The 18,351-nt window shown below is 38.4% G+C and overlaps 1 protein-coding gene across 1 annotated transcript in view; it reads right to left on the bottom strand.

The window, feature by feature from the left end:
• The window catches only part of LOC109427669 (uncharacterized), a 90,928-nt gene extending 75,095 nt beyond the window's left edge, over nt 1–15,833 (bottom strand). Inside the window, exon 1 of the mRNA XM_062850045.1 lies at nt 14,377–15,833. The gene's annotated coding sequence lies outside the window, so the exon portion shown is untranslated. The remainder of the gene's footprint in view (nt 1–14,376) is intronic.
• Between the last annotated feature and the right edge of the window lie 2,518 nt (nt 15,834–18,351).

Genomic DNA, 18,351 nt, shown 5'->3' with positions numbered 1-18,351 from the left:
CGTTCCTGATTCGATTCCAGGTTGCATTTTTTTTTAATTTGTGCAAAATATTTCATAAAAGTATGTATGATAGTCATACGACATAATTTCAGATTTTATACGTTATTGGTATGGTTTTCATACGTGAGTGTTATGAAATTTATACAGTAACAGTATGACAATAATAGTTGGCGCTTTGAATCCAAAATCATAGTTCGTAACTATGATTTTCGCAAGAAATTCTTGTGGCAAAAAATCATAGTTGATTCGTATGATTTTCGGAGTTGCAGTATCCTCAGTGTAAGCATTAGCGATCCTAAGAAAAAGGATACCAGGTAGTATAATTTAAATTATTCGACCGATTATCCGTTAGTCCTTGGTCAACCAAACAAGTTTGCCAAAGACAGCATGTTTTTAAGTCATCAGTATCCTGAGATGTTGAGTAAAAATTGGTATGCTCACTAGCGCCGCCTAGTGAACGCATTGCGAATCAACTTTATTGATACCAAGTAACCCATGACATTTACAACAACTTTGCCGCAGACAGTTTTGCTCTAAGCAATCAGGATCCTAAGATATTACAGACGCATACACTGAGGATACTGCAACTCCGAAAATCATACGAATCAACTATGATTTTTTGCCACAAGAATTTCTTGCGAAAATCATAGTTACGATCTATGATTTTGGATTCAAAACGCCAACTATTATTGTCATACTGTTACTGTATAAATTTCATAACACTCACGTATGAAAATCATACCGATAACGTATAAAAACTGAAACTATGTCTTATGACTATCATACATATGTTTATGAAATATTTTGCACAAATTAAAAAAAAAACGCAACCTGGAATCGAACCAGGAACGTCAAGGTTAGCGTGCGCGTGCGCTTCGGAAGTTGAAGTGGTTATAGAAGCCAATAAAAGGTTTTGTTGTTTTTCAGCAATGGTGTTTCATAACACTTCTTATGATTTTCATACGATGCTTCTAATGAGATTTTTCATACGACTAGTCTTATGGATTTCGCTTTTCAATGTATGAAAAGCATACGAGAACTATGAAATGATGAAAAAAATAAAAATAACTGATTCATAAGATGTAAACTATGAAAAACATACGAACAGTATCCTCAGTGTAGGTGTTGCGCAAAGTACAACGCGCGACTGCTCACGATACAAAAATTGGCGCGAGTACCGAAAGGTTAAAACGGGTCGCAGTGACACACCCGAACAGGAATTTAAAAAAAACAACAATGAGGCCTTATTTTGTTTACTCTTTTTTACCAAAAACATAACAGCATTTACTTTTCAATTTGTGGCGATGTTATCAGATCTCTATGATTGAAATTATGGATGGAAATCTAACATTATACCAATTCCACAGGAAGCTTCCCAATTTACACTTCGCCCCCTTAATGGTAGAGCTAGGTAACTCGTTTTTGGAAGTGCGGTTAAAAATGGCTGGTAAAATCATCCTGCTACAAAAAAAATACTTTTTATGCCTTAAAGTTTGAATCATTATATGTTTTCGTAGTTTCTATAAATCAGGCTTTGATAATTGTGGTATATGCTCAAATATAAACATAATATTCGAGATTTCGCAAAACTAGTTACCTAGTTCTAGCATTAAGGGGATGACTAGTATAAAAATAAATCACTTTTGAGAGAATTATTGAAATATAAAGTAAAACAAACGAACAATTTCTTGAAAATACATGGAGTAATTCATGACTACAAGCGATTTGCTCATACATAAATGCAGACATCGAGAAATCCAAGCAGAAATTTCTAGTCGAAATCACATAGGAGTTATTATTGAAAGTCCTTAGGAATATATATAAGGCTATTTTGGTAAGCTTCTATAATGACTTTATTAAAAAAAAATGAAAAAAATACTTGAGAATTAAGTGTCAGAAATTTAAACAAACTGTTCGAAGGAAATTCTAGCACACTGTATGTTGATATAAGGATATTTCATCATAATTCTGGTAAAAAACTCAGGAACATCCATGAGTTCACTCAACTTTTATATGGACTTTTCCAGAAATTCATGGAGAATACACACAAAAAAAAATCTTAAACTTATATTAGAACTTTCAATATTTAAAAAGAAATTTCTGGACTCGCTGTAAAAATTTTAAGAACCTTAAGTGTGGTATAATTCATAAGCCGTGCTATGAAATATATACACAAAACCCTAGAGTTCCAGTTCCCTAACTTCGTTCTCATACAATTTTTCAGATTTTTTACACAGGAATTGTTCAAGAACACAATTGGAAATTTTCATTTTCACTTAACTTATTCCAATGATTACATTGCAAATTCTTCTATATATATTTCTCCAGTATTATTGCTTGAAATCAAACTAAAAATTCTTCAAGGCATTTGATCTAACTATGCTGTCAAACGCCCGTGTAGTTGCCGGCTTAGAATAGCACTACGGACCACCTGCTCCGGGGGTAAAAGTCCACCAAACAGGTAACACCAATCCAAGGTATCAGGCGACCCTTTCTGAGGGATGAATGGTTGGGGGGGGGGGGGGTTTAAAACATGCTCGATCTTTAACGGAGCCCGTAGCGTGGATAAGATCACCTTTTTGGATTGCGTTGCGGCGAAAGATCTACCAAACCTAACCCTAGTCCTAACTGCTTCCAGCTAGTGGAGCAGCACATTTGAGTAATCAAAGGAAAACACTTTGATCCTTATTACATTTCACACCTTGTTGAAAGTGATAGGTCTCGGGTTTAGGTGTGGCCGAGATGGATCTTGAAAGAAGGAAAAATGGGTTAGTATTCCTAATCTTTTATTCGGTGTTCACTGGTTTGAAACAGAAAGGACTAGGGTTCCGATGCATGGTCAATATCGGTATCATTTTTTGACGTTCTCGTTAAGGACAAACGTTTTCAAATCCCACTTCAACAGAGCATAAGAATTTTAGACGCACAAATCTCAAGAAGCAAGCTTCAAACAACAGTGTATTTTATTATTCTGCTCCTGCTCACCTGTAATAAGCTTAAAATAAGAAGATCAGGTGTGCTGGTTTTGTTTACGAAGAGATTTGTGCGCTCGAAATCGTGGGTAGGTGCCTAAATCGGCCATTATGGCGGCCATTTTGGGATTCTAACAAGTCTGGGATCTGGAGTCTGGACCTTAAGGGATCTGATTTTGACTGAAAAAGGAGCGTGCTAAAAGCAGAACCTATCAATCAGAATCCTTCCTTACGATTAAGTTGAAAATGACTACTGTAACAAAACCGAATACTTTATAACTTCTCAATGGTAATAAAGTAATACGACATGCACTATACAAAGGACACGGGGTATACCACAATAGATCAAATATTGGTCGCAGTGGTTATGTCCCGAACAGAGAAAAAAAATGCTGTCAAAAGCATTAACAAAAAAAAATGAGAAAAAGCATGTCAGAAGTCAATCTTCAAATATTTTGGAACGTTTCTTGTATGAGAACATGTTTTTCCCTTCCAAATTATATGAAAGTTTAAGATTGATAATTATTATCCTTGAAGGTGAATAAATCGACGGGAAAATACGAGTTGGAAACAAAGCTTGAACCGTTTACGTGGGTGGTATAAACACGTTGTTCAATTCAAAAATCAAATTCTATCTTTGCTTAGTTTTTACTTCAATTTTATAGCTAAAATGTCGGCCAAGAACCGAGTAAAGTGCACCGAAACAGTTATGCTGGTCCGTTTTATTGATCAATCTTATAGAAATACCACACATCCCTTGGAAAAGCAATGCTAAGTCAATAGTTTGAATTGGATGAATAAGCTTTGATTTGGTCTTGCCCTTCTAGCCAACGCAGGTAGAAACCATTGAACGAGGTAGCTTTGCTATCCAGCACAACGGCATGGATTTCCTAAATTCGTGAATTAGTTTTCCAGAAAAATACATTGGAGGGTAAAGTGTTTACATCATTCTGTACGTTTAGAACTATGTAAGTTTTAAAAATATACCATTATTGTACTTAATCTAAATTTATTTTTTTGCAATTTTTAACCAAGATAGGGAACTGGTACCATCTCGATAGGGCTCCTATTTTGGGCACTTTTCTGCTATAACTCAGCTAATTTTGAACCAATTGACACAACTTTTGGAACGCGATACATATAGTTTCTAGCAGTGTACAAAATTTCAAGTCAATTGGATTGGAATTGACTGAGTTATAGCGAAAATTGCTTAAAATACCGGCTACTACGCAAGTGGCTCACTACTCTATTGATAGTCATTAAGTGAAATGACTATAAGCTAGATAAGCGCTTGATTCCTTTATTGTATTCGAACATAATTCACCACAAAAGGTCCAACGAAAACATTCCTATTCCAAAATGTTAAGACCCTTCAGCCTACGGTGCGGTGCCCTCACTTCTACCCTCCCGAGGGTTTTGTTCAATGGGTCGTTAAAAGTGTTGAAAGAATGCGCCGGTCGGTTCAAAAATCTCATTCCCATTTGAATGACCTATTCATTGAGAACACACCGACCGGGAAAAAAAGAACCTTCTCGATATTTCTGTTGTTTCATTTTTTCCTATTTACTCATGTTACGTGTATTTTGCCGGCTTCATCTTTCTTTTAAAAAAAGTAGAACAGCACTGGCGGTCTAAATCGAAACCGACCGCCGCCTGTACATAGAATAAGGAACTGCCATTCGGAACTCACTTGATTTTAGAGCTGAAAGAGCTTTTTTTTATCCATTTGCAAGTGCATAGACGGAAAAGACCATGGCGAGTGCGCTAACCGGGGCCCGCATAGATCGACGACTCCCCTGCCAAGTGGCAGTGTGAGTAGAAGCAACTGACTTTTAAAAGGCCTTGCTCTATTCGTCGTTTGTTTTTGCGGCAGATTGTAGCGCTGCGCTACAAATAGCCGATTGCGGAAACTTAAGCCACTTGCGCAAGGCTAGGGCTTGGTAAGGCACATGGACTTGCCTATCATCAGGCACCCCAGTAGTAGGTACCTACGTATACGCAAATGCGATGATGGAAAATTGAAAAGTGTGAAATCATCGTGATCGCAGAATTCGACCGGCTAGCGGTTCGGTCGGGAATAGCGCAGTTATTGAACGATCAAGAGAGTGAGTATCGTCGGAAGGCTTCGCCGGCATCTACATATATAATTAATTAGGAGCAAACTTCTTGGAAGAATAACCAGTAGGTGATGTTCGGCAAACTGCAAATAAGCTGTAATCAAAACTCTATTAAACAACTAGTCTGTTAAGTTTTACTGCAAATTATCGTGCAGGAAGACGCATATTTTTTATTTTGAACTTTATCAGAAGAATATAGTAAATCGAATCTACATTAGGGTGGCCCACACTTATATGAAAAACCAAAATTTCGTACCAAGTCTTACTTCCTAAATCAGTTGTTTTCGACTCCCAGAAGCTACGTTGAAATTTTGAGCAAAATCGGTCGGTCAAGCCTAAGAGGGCGCTCAACAAGCTTGAAGTTTGTATGGGAAAACTTGGCTAAATATATGCAGAAATTTTAAGTTTTCGATTTTTGCCGCTAGGTGGCACTGTAAGCGTTCAACAGTTAAACCCTTTGGTTTCATTGTAGGTGACTATATGCCAAACAACTTTGTCGAAGACCGCAAAGTGATCCGACGCCTGGTACTAAAGTTATACCCAAGGTAAAGTGAGGATAAACTTTATTGTTGTTTTTCCAGTACATGTAAAGGAATAATATCAATAAATGAAATCTCAATACTCCGCCTCACTTTGCCTAGGGTAGACCTTTTATCACAACCGTCGGATCACTTTGCTGTCTTCGACAAAGTTTTTTTTTTGAATATAGTCATCTACAATAATACCAAAGGGTTTAATCATTAAACGCTTACAGCGCCGCCTAGCGAGATTTTCATGCGCTTTTCAAAAAGTTACAGCTAGATAGTTCACCGTTTATTGAAAAGTGAAAATTTTGCCTGTTCCGATAATTTTGTCTATCCCCTGTACGAAAAATTTACAGTTCTACTATACTTAAATCCCGTTTTATATGAGTATCCGAATAAATTTTAATATGACGTACCGGTATGTTCGGTTGACATACATATATTAACCTCTAGGACTCATGAAACGCAAATGCAACAACTTTGTTGAAGGCGGCCTCTTTAAATATTTCCAACTTTCTGAAACTATGAACAAATCGTAACGGTTGTATAGTTAGAATTTTTAACTTTTACCAAGAAGCATTTCTACTCAATTGCAAGAAGATTTTCTGGTAGAACGAAAAAATATGATAGAAATCTTGCATTAAAATCTTTAAGGATTCCAACACTTCAACCAAGATTATTTATATTTTTTGTCTAAACTTTCCAAAAAAAAATCTACAGAAAAATAATACGAGAACTCTTCTAGAATTGTCCAAAGAAAAATAGTTCACAGCATTTTTGAACTCGGTAGCTGATGACCACCCATAAATAACGAGGAATTTCAAGAATGAGGGCTGACTTAGCTACGAATCATGCATTAGGTATGAGAAAATATGCTACGAGGAAGAGGGAGTTCCAAGAATCGGTCAAATGATAGGCTGAAAATGCTCCACTATAGCCTGTCCTGTTAGGATACTGTCGGAAATATAATCAGAAATTCTTCCACCAACTCCTTTAGAGACACGAAGAGTGGGTACAAGAAGGGCACGTTCCACGCATGAATAAATATTGAGTTATTCTACTGAACTTTACAAATTAATTTCTAAGGTATAAGAATCTAGAAATTTTTCTCAGAATTATGACAGTAATGATAAACAAACTATATTTTTTTTCAGAGAAATTTAGAGATTCTGCCAAGATTTTTTTATATTATTCAAAGAATGATTCCAAGACATTAAATAAAGTATTTAAACAAATACTCTACAAAAAAAATCCATCACAACCTTTTAAGTACTCCGAAGGTTCCACTAATATAAAATTATACCAAGAATAATTTCTTAGAATTATAGAATAATTATCCCTAGAGCCTATCAAAAAAGTTTCCAAGGGATTCCGCAAACAAATTCTCAAATTGGTAAATTGGTCAAGATTTTTTGAAAAAAAAATCCCCCGTGGACACTGGCGTCAGATGTTAGCCTACGGTTTCATCCAAGAGTAAACACGGAGGTTTTGGGGGGTGCTTTTAGATAAGTTTAATACATTTTTTTTTTATTTTTGTTGTTATTGTTGAATAAAATTTTAAAAATAACTAAATAAAAGCCTTTTGCCTTCTTCGTATTTCTCTAAAAATTGTGAAATTAGAATTCTTCCAGATTTTTATTGTTTTCTTTATCAGAATTCCCTCAGGATTTTTAACCGTAGTTATTCACATGATTTTTTTGAAAACAAAATTTTTGCATATAAAAAGTAAAAAATATAAAAAATAGGGTACCTCTTTGGACCCGAGACCATCGAAACGTGAAAAAAACTTTTACTTTTACATATTTGTTGCACCTAAAATTGATTTGGTCCTATCAACTTATTTTTCCTGAAAACTACAAAAGTATTCATTTCGAACAAAAAACTAAATTTAAAACCGGCCAAACGATTGAAAAATAATAACTTTTGTTTTTTTTTTGGTTTTAAACTACCTAAAAGCTGCTGACTCTTATAACAAAATAAAAAAGGAGCTAGTTATGTTCGATGAACTACAAACCCATCAAGTATCACGGCATTCAGAGATCCACTACGATTTTCTATGGAATGACTGCATACCCATCAAACATTATTGCCGTTCAACAGATGAATAAACCGCTCTTAAAATTTATTATTAAAAATGTTATTGAATAGCTTACCTATTTCAAATCGTCCAGTAAAAATTAAAATCAACTGGTGTACTATAGCTAGAAAGCAAGCTATAGAAGCTAGAAGATTCGAACCAAAAAAAAAAATAGAATATACAATATGAAAACTGAAGTCGAGAAGGTTTATAAGTATGAAATAAGTATGAATTTAGAAAATTTAAGATATATAATTTGTCAATTTGCAATCTTAGAGCACAGTAAAATTGGGTTCAATTTCTGTGATCCAGAACATGAAGGTCTGTCTTTGAAAGTTCTGTTATGACAGTTGTGCTAGCTTGACATTTCTTTAGACAGTAACAAAAATATTCCTCTTGGAATTGTAGCATGTTTTTCAGAAATTCGTTCAATTTTGAATTATTTTTTGTCGGAGATTCTAAGATAATTTCATCTATGTAATCTGCGAAGAAGTCTTCGAGTACCAGATCTTAAAAATCTTCGAATGTTGATTCAAGAATTTCTGTAGCTGTTCTACCAAGGCTTTGTATCGTGAAGTTCTCCCAGGTATTCTCAAAATTCGTAATAAGCTCCAACGATTTAATAATGCTTAATTTTGCATAATTTCCTTTAGCGTGCATATTTTTACGTTGTATCTAATCTTTGGTACACTGGAACCTCTTTTTATGACATGGCGGTGCACAAATTTAAAAAGGACATAGAAGAGGAAATTTTATGCATAAATTAAGTTAGCGCTTTGTCATTGGGATTTGAGATATACCCAAAAGAGGGTTATAGAAAGCATAAAGAAGTCCAAGAGGGTTCAGAGGAGTTTCAGGAGAGTTCAGGGTGATCCAAGAAATGTTTAGACGGTCTCGATGACATTGACGAACTCAAACTTAGCGCAAGGATGATATCCACGGTTTGTTTCTATTTTACTAGCTCTGCTTTTCACGACTGCAAATAATGGTTTGAGAGGATTTGACATTGATTTGGCGTTTGCTAATTCGCAGAATTGCCAGAAGTTAGGGATACACTTTTCCTTCAATAAGAGCACTTTATTCAGGTTTTAGAGGTTTCAGAGATTCGAAGGTACGTTCTGGAGGGTTTCTGAGGGGTTTTAGGACAGAAGGTCGAAGGACAAATGGTCGAAGGAAAAAAGGTCGAATGGAGGGGAACATTGATAGGTAGTTCCTGCGAATTACTCTGAATAGGTTTTGTTTTCTCAGAGATTTGTCCATCTCTAATTCATTGACTGTTTGGCTTTATGAAATCGCTTCAATGATTGGAGTTTCAAATGACAATATTTCAATCCATCATTCATCCTTCTTCTACACATAGGTTGTTCTTTCTAGGAATATTGTTTTCCTCCACTTTTATCAATAACATTACTTTCTATCATTTATGAGCATCTATTACGAACTGCAATGCAATACGGTAATAAAATGGAGCGTTTAAGCTACTACAAGCTTTAGTAGACACTTCCTTATCTTTCAATAATGTTTAGCATCACGTTGGGGACAGCTCGTTGGCGTAGTGTACGGTTTGGGAATTTGGAATTTTAATTGTCGTTTTTCTATCAAATTCTGATAACTTTCTCATGTCTTCCAATTTATCTTTTGTATATTTAACCTTTTGTTTTTTTTTATTCTTAATCACTTAACCTAAATTACAGCTCTATTGTCCACTGGGGCACTACGTGAGCAATTTCAATTGACAGCTGCACTTACATTTTGTACAGCGCCTAGATTATATTCTACTTTATCGAACTGGTTGCCTTTCTGCTGCTTTCACTTTTCTACTTTATACCTGGTAGAATGACGAGCACAAGGATGATGATGGATGACCGTTGTTCCTTTCCAGTCCGATTGGGGGTCCATTATGAGTAGCAGTTCGCCGATGTCCAGGTATCCGGGTCCGTTTGAGCCATGGGACTCAGAAGAGGGTCAGTGTCCGTTGCTCTCGGGGGAGAAGCAACTGACGAAAAATTGCAAGTGCCGGGGCTGGGAATCAAACCCATGACCATCCGCATATGAAGCGAACGTGTGACCAACTACGCCACGGGCCCCGGCAACCTTTTGTTCTACTCGACCTTTTGACCATTCGACCTGTTGTCCATTCGACCTTTTGTCCATTCGACCTTTTGTCCATTCGACCTTTTGTCCATTCGACCTTTTGTCCATTCGACCTTTTGTACATTCGAGCTTTTGTCCTTCGACCTTTTGTCCTTCGACCTTATGTCTTTCGACCTTTTGTCATAGATTCTTCTGAGGATTTCAAAAGATGTAGGGAGTGTCAAGGCGCTCAAATGGAAGCCTCAAATGAAGGGGTTCAAAGGCGTTGAAGATTCGTTTAGGGGATTTTAAAGCCATTTCAGTGGAGTTTCAGAGATATTCAGGAAGCTCCAAGGTTACCTGAAATTACCCTGATATGCTCCATAACTTCCTTTGAGAACACTTGAAACCTATTCAGATTCCATTGAGATCTTCTGAAACGCTCTCAAACTGGCTGAGACAATTTGAATCCGTGATTCCCTCTTAGAACCCCTGAGTCATCCATGGAACGGTCCTGAAACACCTAAGAGTACTTTAAACGCTTAGCTTTATAAGACCTACTGAGATCCCCTGAAATCTCTTGGAAACTCATTAAACGTCCCTGCAACAGCTAAACCTCCCTGAAACGCTCTGATGAACAAATGAAATCCGACTGACACCCCTTGGAAAGTTTTTGAAATCCGCTGAGACTATCTAGAATGCTCATGAAAACCCTTCTGAGGCCCATTGAACGCCTCTGAGATCCCCGGATTTCCCCTGAAACCCCCTTAGCTCCCCTTAAAAGCCCGGGGGCTGTCCTGAAAACATCCTAAAATCCACGGAAAACCCACAACGCCTCCCCCCTTTCACTTAAGCTCATCTGGAAATCCTCAGAAACCTTCAGAAACACCCATGCAAACCCTTCAAAATCCACTAAAACCTCCAAGGAAGCCTTTGAACTTCACCTTTGGAAACTCTTTTTGAAAAACCTCCTAGAACGTCACTGAAACCTCTTGAATTGCCCATAAAACCCTCGAAACTCTTTTGAAAGCCTCCTAAACTGAAGTTATCCCAGAGACTTCAAGAGACCTCTTTCTGTTCTCTCCTTTCGACCATCCGGGCACCGTTGTTATAGTCACCGTTATTATTACATTTTATTAAGAACAATAATGCATAAAATGAGAGAAGAGGGAGGGGGGATGATGATATGGCCTTGGGCCTTGAATAAATTTAATTTAAGGGAAAAAAAAGTAAAACAGCTCTTATTTTTTTTGTTTCCTTTGATAAGTTGGTGGTTATGGCTAATAATACCTATATAGATCCATGTCGCTTTGGTTTGATTTTATCATAGGAACATCAAATTAGATATTCCTAATGAGGAAATGAATTATTTGTTTTTTTTTAACACTTCAGGTAACTCTGGATAAGGGTTGCGGCGCTTCCCAACTAACATTTATTGTGAATGTAAACGTCAACAAAGCGTCCTTAATACGGCTTGATACTGAGTTACTGTTTTGTACATATGGACGGAAGCTTCTATGCAAGCCCTATACCAATGAATCTGGCGAACTTAATCAGCTTGTACATGCTGTGCGATCAGCTTCTATGCCACCTAGTCATAGCTCTTTTCTCGGCTCCTATGTAACCACTAACTGAATAACATCTTGAGAAGGCGCTTTTTCAGCCTTTTCGCAGTTGTTAAATAATAGTTTTACGGCATCCCCAAATTAAACGATTAAATATAATTAGGTTACGGATACCGTGACGCAATACATGTGGAACTGGAATTATCACTTTTAAAATTGAATAATTAAAGTACTTGCCGCTACTTGGAATCGAACTCCCGATCTCCGTATCCACTGGTCCCGATGATGTCCTCGCTGCCACACTGCTATATATAAATAACATAGAAAATAGCCCGTTTTGTTTTACTCCAGACAAGGCTTCATAATTGTGCCACAAGAAACCTTACCCAACTTCATCCTGCTGTAAAAGCTTGTGAAACGTCAAACGCAATAATGTTTACATTGAACAAGCTGTGTTGTTGCGCCAACAGATTCTTCTTCACAGCTTCTAGCTGAAAGAGTGTTCTTTTAACGGCTACGAAGCGCTGTTGTTTTGTGTTTTGGCAACATTACAAAACGTACTGTATAAAAGCAGCTGTTGTAGTGGCTGGGACTCTTACTCGATTTGCACATCTTCCGGCAAATCTTCCGGCATTGAATTAAAGTGCAATAAAAGCAACCCAAATAATTTCACAGCGCATACATGGATAGCTGTAAAGAACTTGTGTAGTAGCTATATATCCCGCTTAAGGTTTGTTTTGACAATAATGTTTGTATCCGACAATTGTCGGTAAACCAACAGTTTCTTTATTACAGCTTCTAGCCGTAATGAAATCGCATAACGGCCTTTAAAGCGCTGCTGGTTTGGGGATTTGTCAGTATAATGAATTGTACTGTATAGTAGCAGCTGTTTTGTTAGTGGGGACTCCTATTCGATGTGTTCAAGTTTTTACATCTTCCGGGAAATCTCCCGGAGTTGGAATAGGGTGGAGTAAAGGCAGCCCCAGTGACAAGCAATGGATTTCTGAAAACCGAGTTTGGTAGCTGTGTGGTGCTTGTTTTGCAGTCGTGTATTAGCTTATGATTTATATTTGACTAGCTTTCCTTTTATTCAGCGTTGACTGCTTTTACTCGATGGTTACACAACAGAAAGCAAATGACTGAAGCTTATAGCGCTGAAAATGTTAGTTGGGATTATTCTCAACATGTTATTGAAACCTGGAATTCGTGTGTTTTTCTTGATTTAAATCACATAAAAAGATAAACCTCCAAATTTGAGCCAAACAATATAAAGATTTAGAGGTAGCGCAAACGCACCAAAGATAAATTTTCAAGAAAAAAAAGATTCCTTCACTTTTACTTTAAAATTTACAATCTTTTTTATAAATTTCTTTCAAAATGATTTTCGAATAAACTTAGAGAACATTATTTTTCTCCGAAATCACGCAACATATAAGATTTCTACAATTTATTTTTCTTTTCTTCTTTTAACAAAAAATCAAAAAAAATTGATCCCGATATTTTTTTAACTGCTAGACCAATTTTAAATCTTTTAGCGTACTTTTGTAGATATTGTTGTAGTCTAAATATGTTCTGAACAAACTATTCGTTAAAATATTCCTTTTTATGATACTTTTCACCAAAAATGCCTAATAAATAACTTGATTTTTTATGTGTAGGTCAAGTTTAGGGCAACTTTTTGACATTTTTAACTCAAAACCAGATACTAAGCACCATATTTAGGAATATGAAACACAGTGGAGGTTTTTTTTCAACTTGTTCAATGCACTTTGAACATGACAATGTTTTTTTAATCCTGAACACTCCCATAGTTTAAGATTATGGCTTCCATATTATTATTTTGAACTAACTTTTCATTTTAAGACCGAAACTATGCATGAAAACAGTCAAAGTTTAGCCAAAACTCTCATTTTTCTTGTAAAATACTTATTTTTGAACGGTTTTTGATTTTTATTCATGTTGATTTTTTTCTAAGGGAACAGTTTATTGATAACATTTTTAGGAAAGAAAAATATCATCGAAAGCACGCTAAAATATTTGAAATGAGTGAAGCAGTAAATATTCATCGGGCTCTCAAGCTAAAACTTTTAGTAAAAACATGATTTTTTTTTTAAATCTTCAAAAACTCATATTTTGTGTGATTTTGGAAAAAAAAAATAATGTTCCATAAGTTTATTCGGAAATCAATTTGAAGGAGATTGATGAAAAAACATTCAAAATCGGGTGAAAATTAAGCAAGCTTTGGCACTTAAAGTGAAAGCACCTTTTTATTACTCGAAAATTCAACTTTGAGGCGTTCGTCCTCATAATTTTGGCTCAAACTCAGAGGTTAGTCTCTCTAAACAAAAACAAAACTCATAGATTTCTCTTTTTATGAGATTTGAGTCCAGAAGAGCATACAAATTCCAGGTTTTAATCGAAAAAAATAGGCCGCTGAAGTTGATGGATTAATTTTTGCTTGCATTCTGGATACGTTCTCAAAAAAAAAAACAAATCCAAAACTCTGCAAAACGATAAGTTGTGCAAAAACACCTAGAAATTCTTGGAGATATTTGGAAACGTTTTCCACATAGTTTGTTGGTGAATTTGAGCAATTTCTACCATTTTTTTTATTCTGAAGTTCAACTTGATCTATTCAAACCGAATCTCTCCAAATTTCTATAGAGAAATATGGAGTTCTTGAGTTATTTTTGTCCTGGATTGAGCATAGTATCAGAATGCCTGGAAAATACCTAATATTTCTTGAGGAAATAAGAGAATAAATTTAGGACATTTAAAGTACTTTTTTCACAGGCAATTCGTTCAGAAATGAAATCAAAAATTCTGTTAGGTTAATTTGTGTTCCTAAATGAACTTTCAGGAAGTTATTCAAGGTTTCATTTCAATGTACATTTGAAATGCATGTAAAATATAAAATAAATTCTGATTGTAAGCTACACTGAAAGAGAAAAACTTCACTCAAAAATAGGAAAACTTATGTTTTATATTTATTTAAATTTGTGAAAATGTATTTCGAATCAAATACGCATCACAGGCACATTTCCTTACCTGTAAAAATCGCTCTCGTTCTGCGACCACTTTCCAGTATAGAATCCACTCCGTTTCCTCGCTTATAATTCCCGTCTGTTGTAAGCTGTTATTATTTTCGTTGCCATCGATGCCACTCTTCTTCGCTACTGCTGCTGACCGGACGATTACTTCACACACAAACTAAACTGTTCCACGATCGAGCGAGACATTCACGTCGTCGTCGTCGTAGCCGGAGTTGTAGTTCCCGTTGGTCGTAACTACGTCTCCACTGACTGTGGTCGCAAATGCACCGCTTTCAACCACACAACACTTTACTCTTTCGCTTCGAATCAAGAAGAATCGTCCAACCAAGACCACTCCAAGCTGACTCCGCACCGATGCTGATGTCGTCGTCGGTTATTATGCCCTTTAGGTTACCCTACTGATGGGAAACGAATGTAGCAAGATCACTGCACTGCTGCTGCGGGCTGCATTCGATCAATGGCATTCCAAAAACACGGTTGCATAAAAGCAATCTGCAGCTCAAACCGTCGTCGAATGCGATGCAAAGCGCTCACACGAAAATGAAACTTCCGAAAATTGTTTGCTTCGCTGCACACCACTTCTTCTGGTCGAATTAAGGAATTATCTCTTCTGTTTTCACATCCAATTCACGGTGGATCCATACGTCGTACACTTGATCTTCACCGGTTTCCCAACGAAACAAAAAAAAAAACGATTCGCAAACACACAAGTTTCCTTTTCCTGGCTGCTTAAAAATTCACTTGACTACGCGCTGCCGTTCGGAAATTCGCAACCCGAGGACCAACTATACACGCGAGCCAACCAACAAAAAAACACCTTCGAAACGTTTCACTTTTCAGGTGGACACCGCACAAAAAAGAAAACCTGACCCGACACTTTCACGCCATGAAACCAAACTGTTCTCCGATCTCAACAGCGATCGCGAAGTCTCGTTCTGTGCTAGAAGGCATCTACCCACAGACTGCATGCACTACAGAAACAGTTGCACATGCGTAGAGCACAAGCATAACCGAAAGCTTTGCTATCGATTCAGTAATTATTAGCAAACAACACAAAAGAACTCCTACGACTCAACAAGAGTCCCCTGATGATGAGGACACCTCGACACGACCCTACAGCAGAAGAAAAAAAAACGTCGGACGAACGGACGGAGACACCTCCTGCGCGGTTCCGCACATGAATTCGAATGAAATCGTATATTTAGTTTCTTCTTTTCTCTGGCCTGCATTCCACAGAAAAGCGCTTTCTGTTTGGGCCAGCTCCTGGACGACCGACGGACGACGTTGAAGTGCGCAACCCACCGCACAAGTGTTTGTACAATCGATCCGTCCCGTCCCGTCGTTCGCGAGAGCAAACGGGCTAACTGAACAACACTGAGCGAGCGAGCTCGTCCGTCGGAAGCTTGAGGTGCCCGGCCGAAGGTGGTAGATGCCCAGAAACATAAACATTCTCACCTGAGCAATGCTTCACCCGCACTGTATAGGTGTCCGGATCGAAGTGCCGCGCACTACCACGCTGAATACAGGTGAGAGGGAGAGAACTTCGCGCGAAGCCTTTGCAAACATAAAAGCTCGCCTCGTAAGCATGTGCTTGATTATTAGGCAGGGAAAGCTTTCGGTTGCGGTGACTGGCTTAGAGGGGTGTATTCGAGCAACCAGCGATGTCGAGCACTAAGTCATGGAAGCTTCTTTTTCATGCGTACATATTGCACATGCAATAAAAATCCGAAGCATATGATCTCGTACTTACGGTCAGACTAAGGCCTGAGTGTCCTCTGCTGTACGTAGGAACCGTCTCCAGTCTACTCGGTCCATGGCTGTGTGTCTCCAGTTCCGCACTCTGCGTAGGGTCCGCAGATCGTCCGCCACTTGGTCGACCCACCTAGCTCGCTGCGCTCCACGTCTTCTTGTACCGGTCGGATGACTCTCGAGAACCATTTTAGTCGGGTTGCTATCCGGCATCCTGATGACGTGTCGCCCACCGTAGCCTCCCGATTTTCGCGGTATGGACGATGGTTGGTTCTCTCAGCAGCTGATGCAGCTCGTGGTTCATTCGCCTACTCCAAGTCCCATCTTCCATCTGCATTCCGCCGTAGATGGTACGCAACACCTTCCGTTCGAAAACTCCAAGGGCGCGATGGTCTTCTGCACGTAGGGTCCATGTTTCGTGCCCATAGAGGACGACCGGTCTAATCATCGTTTTGTACAAACTTTATTCGATCGTTGAGTTCTGCGGAGTCCAAAGTAAACACGATTTTCCTGCCACAATGCGCCTCTGAATTTCTCTGCTGGTCTCGTTGTCGGCGGTCACCAGTGAGCCCAAATCGTCCCACTCGTGTTTATTCCCGCTCTCCAAAGCAATATTGAACAACAAGCACGAAAAACCATCACCTTGCCGTAACTCTCTGCGAGATTCGAAGGGACTCGAGAGTGTCCCTGATACTCCAACTATGCACATCACTCGATTCATCGTTGTCTTGATCAATCGAATCAGTTTATCCGGGAATCTATATTCGTGCATAATCTGCCATAACTGTTCTCGATCGATTGTATCATACGCCGATTTAAAATCAATGTACAAGTGATGTGTGAGCAAGACTGGGTCAACAAAGTCGATTTTTTGGAACAAAGCTTTTTCGATTCATTTTAGCGTCCAAAGTAACTGTGCAAAATTTGGGAGCGATTGGTTGCTTCCCCGTATTCCGCATTGCGATTGAGATTTGTATGGAATTTAGTATGGGAAAACGTACTTTTTTGCATTTTTCTCATAAATTGAATTTTTTCGTCTAAAACAGTCTAACCAATGACGGTAAAGTGTAGCCTAGGATATGCCGGAAAACTTTGCCGAAGACCGCAAAGTGATCCGACACTCGTGAGAAAAGTTATAACGTACAGATTGCCCGGTGGTGCTTAACATTTAACATGTAAAGGAATAATATCAATAATAAAATCTCAATTTTTATCCTAATTTACCAGGCGAATAACTTTTTTCACAAGCGTCGGATCACTTCGCGGTCTTCGGCAAAGTTTTTCGGCAAATCCTAGAATATACTTTAACGTCATTAGTTACATGGTATTGGACAAAAGAATTCAACTTATGAGTAAAATGCAAAAAAGTACGTTTTCCCATACTAACTTCCATACAAATTTCAATCGCAATGCGGAATACGGGGACGCAACCAATCGCTCCCAAATTTTGCACAGTTGTTTTCGACGCTAATATAGATTGAAAAAGCTTTGTTCCGGGTTGATACGATCAAATTTACAGTTTTTCCATACAACGTTGACCCACTCTAGTGAGCACGTGTATTCGCGGCATTTCTGCAACACCTGGCGGATGGCGACCATCTGGTCCGTTGTAGCGCGTTCACCCATGAGTCCAGCCTGATATTGCCCCTGCCCCACGAACTCTCTTGCAATCGGTGATAGACGGTGGCATAAAATTTGGGAGAGTACCTTGTAAGCAGCGCTCAGTAGTGTGATCGTGCGATAGCTCCCGCAATCCAACATGTCGCCATTTTTGTAGATGGGACACACGTTTCCTTCCATCCATTCCGCCGGTAATACTTCCTCCTCACAAATTTTGGTAATGACCCAGTGTAGTGGTCTCATCAGTGCTTCTCCACAGTATTTTAGAAGCTCGCTTGGTAGTTGATCTGCTCCAGCGGCTTTGTTGTTTTTCAATCGACTATCCTCCTCCTTAATCTCTTGGAGGTTAGGGGCTGGAAATCTTTCGTCCTGCGCACGTACTTCTAGATCTGTTACCACGGCACCTTCGGTGCTTACAACGTCGCCACTGAGGTGCTCATCATAATGCTACTGCCACCTTCGACCACCTCACGTTCGCTCGTGAGAAGATTCCCGTGATTGTCTCGGCACATGTCGGCTTGTTGCACAAAGCCTCTGCGCGAGCGGTTCAGGTTCTCGAAGAACTTCCGTATGTCTTTATCGCGGTACAGCTCTTCCATCG

Source organism: Aedes albopictus, chromosome 2, assembly GCF_035046485.1.
Source record: "Aedes albopictus strain Foshan chromosome 2, AalbF5, whole genome shotgun sequence".
Lineage (NCBI taxonomy): Eukaryota > Metazoa > Arthropoda > Insecta > Diptera > Culicidae > Aedes > Aedes albopictus.
The sequence above is the reverse complement of the archived record's forward strand: the minus strand, read 5'-3'. Positions and strand labels throughout refer to the sequence as shown.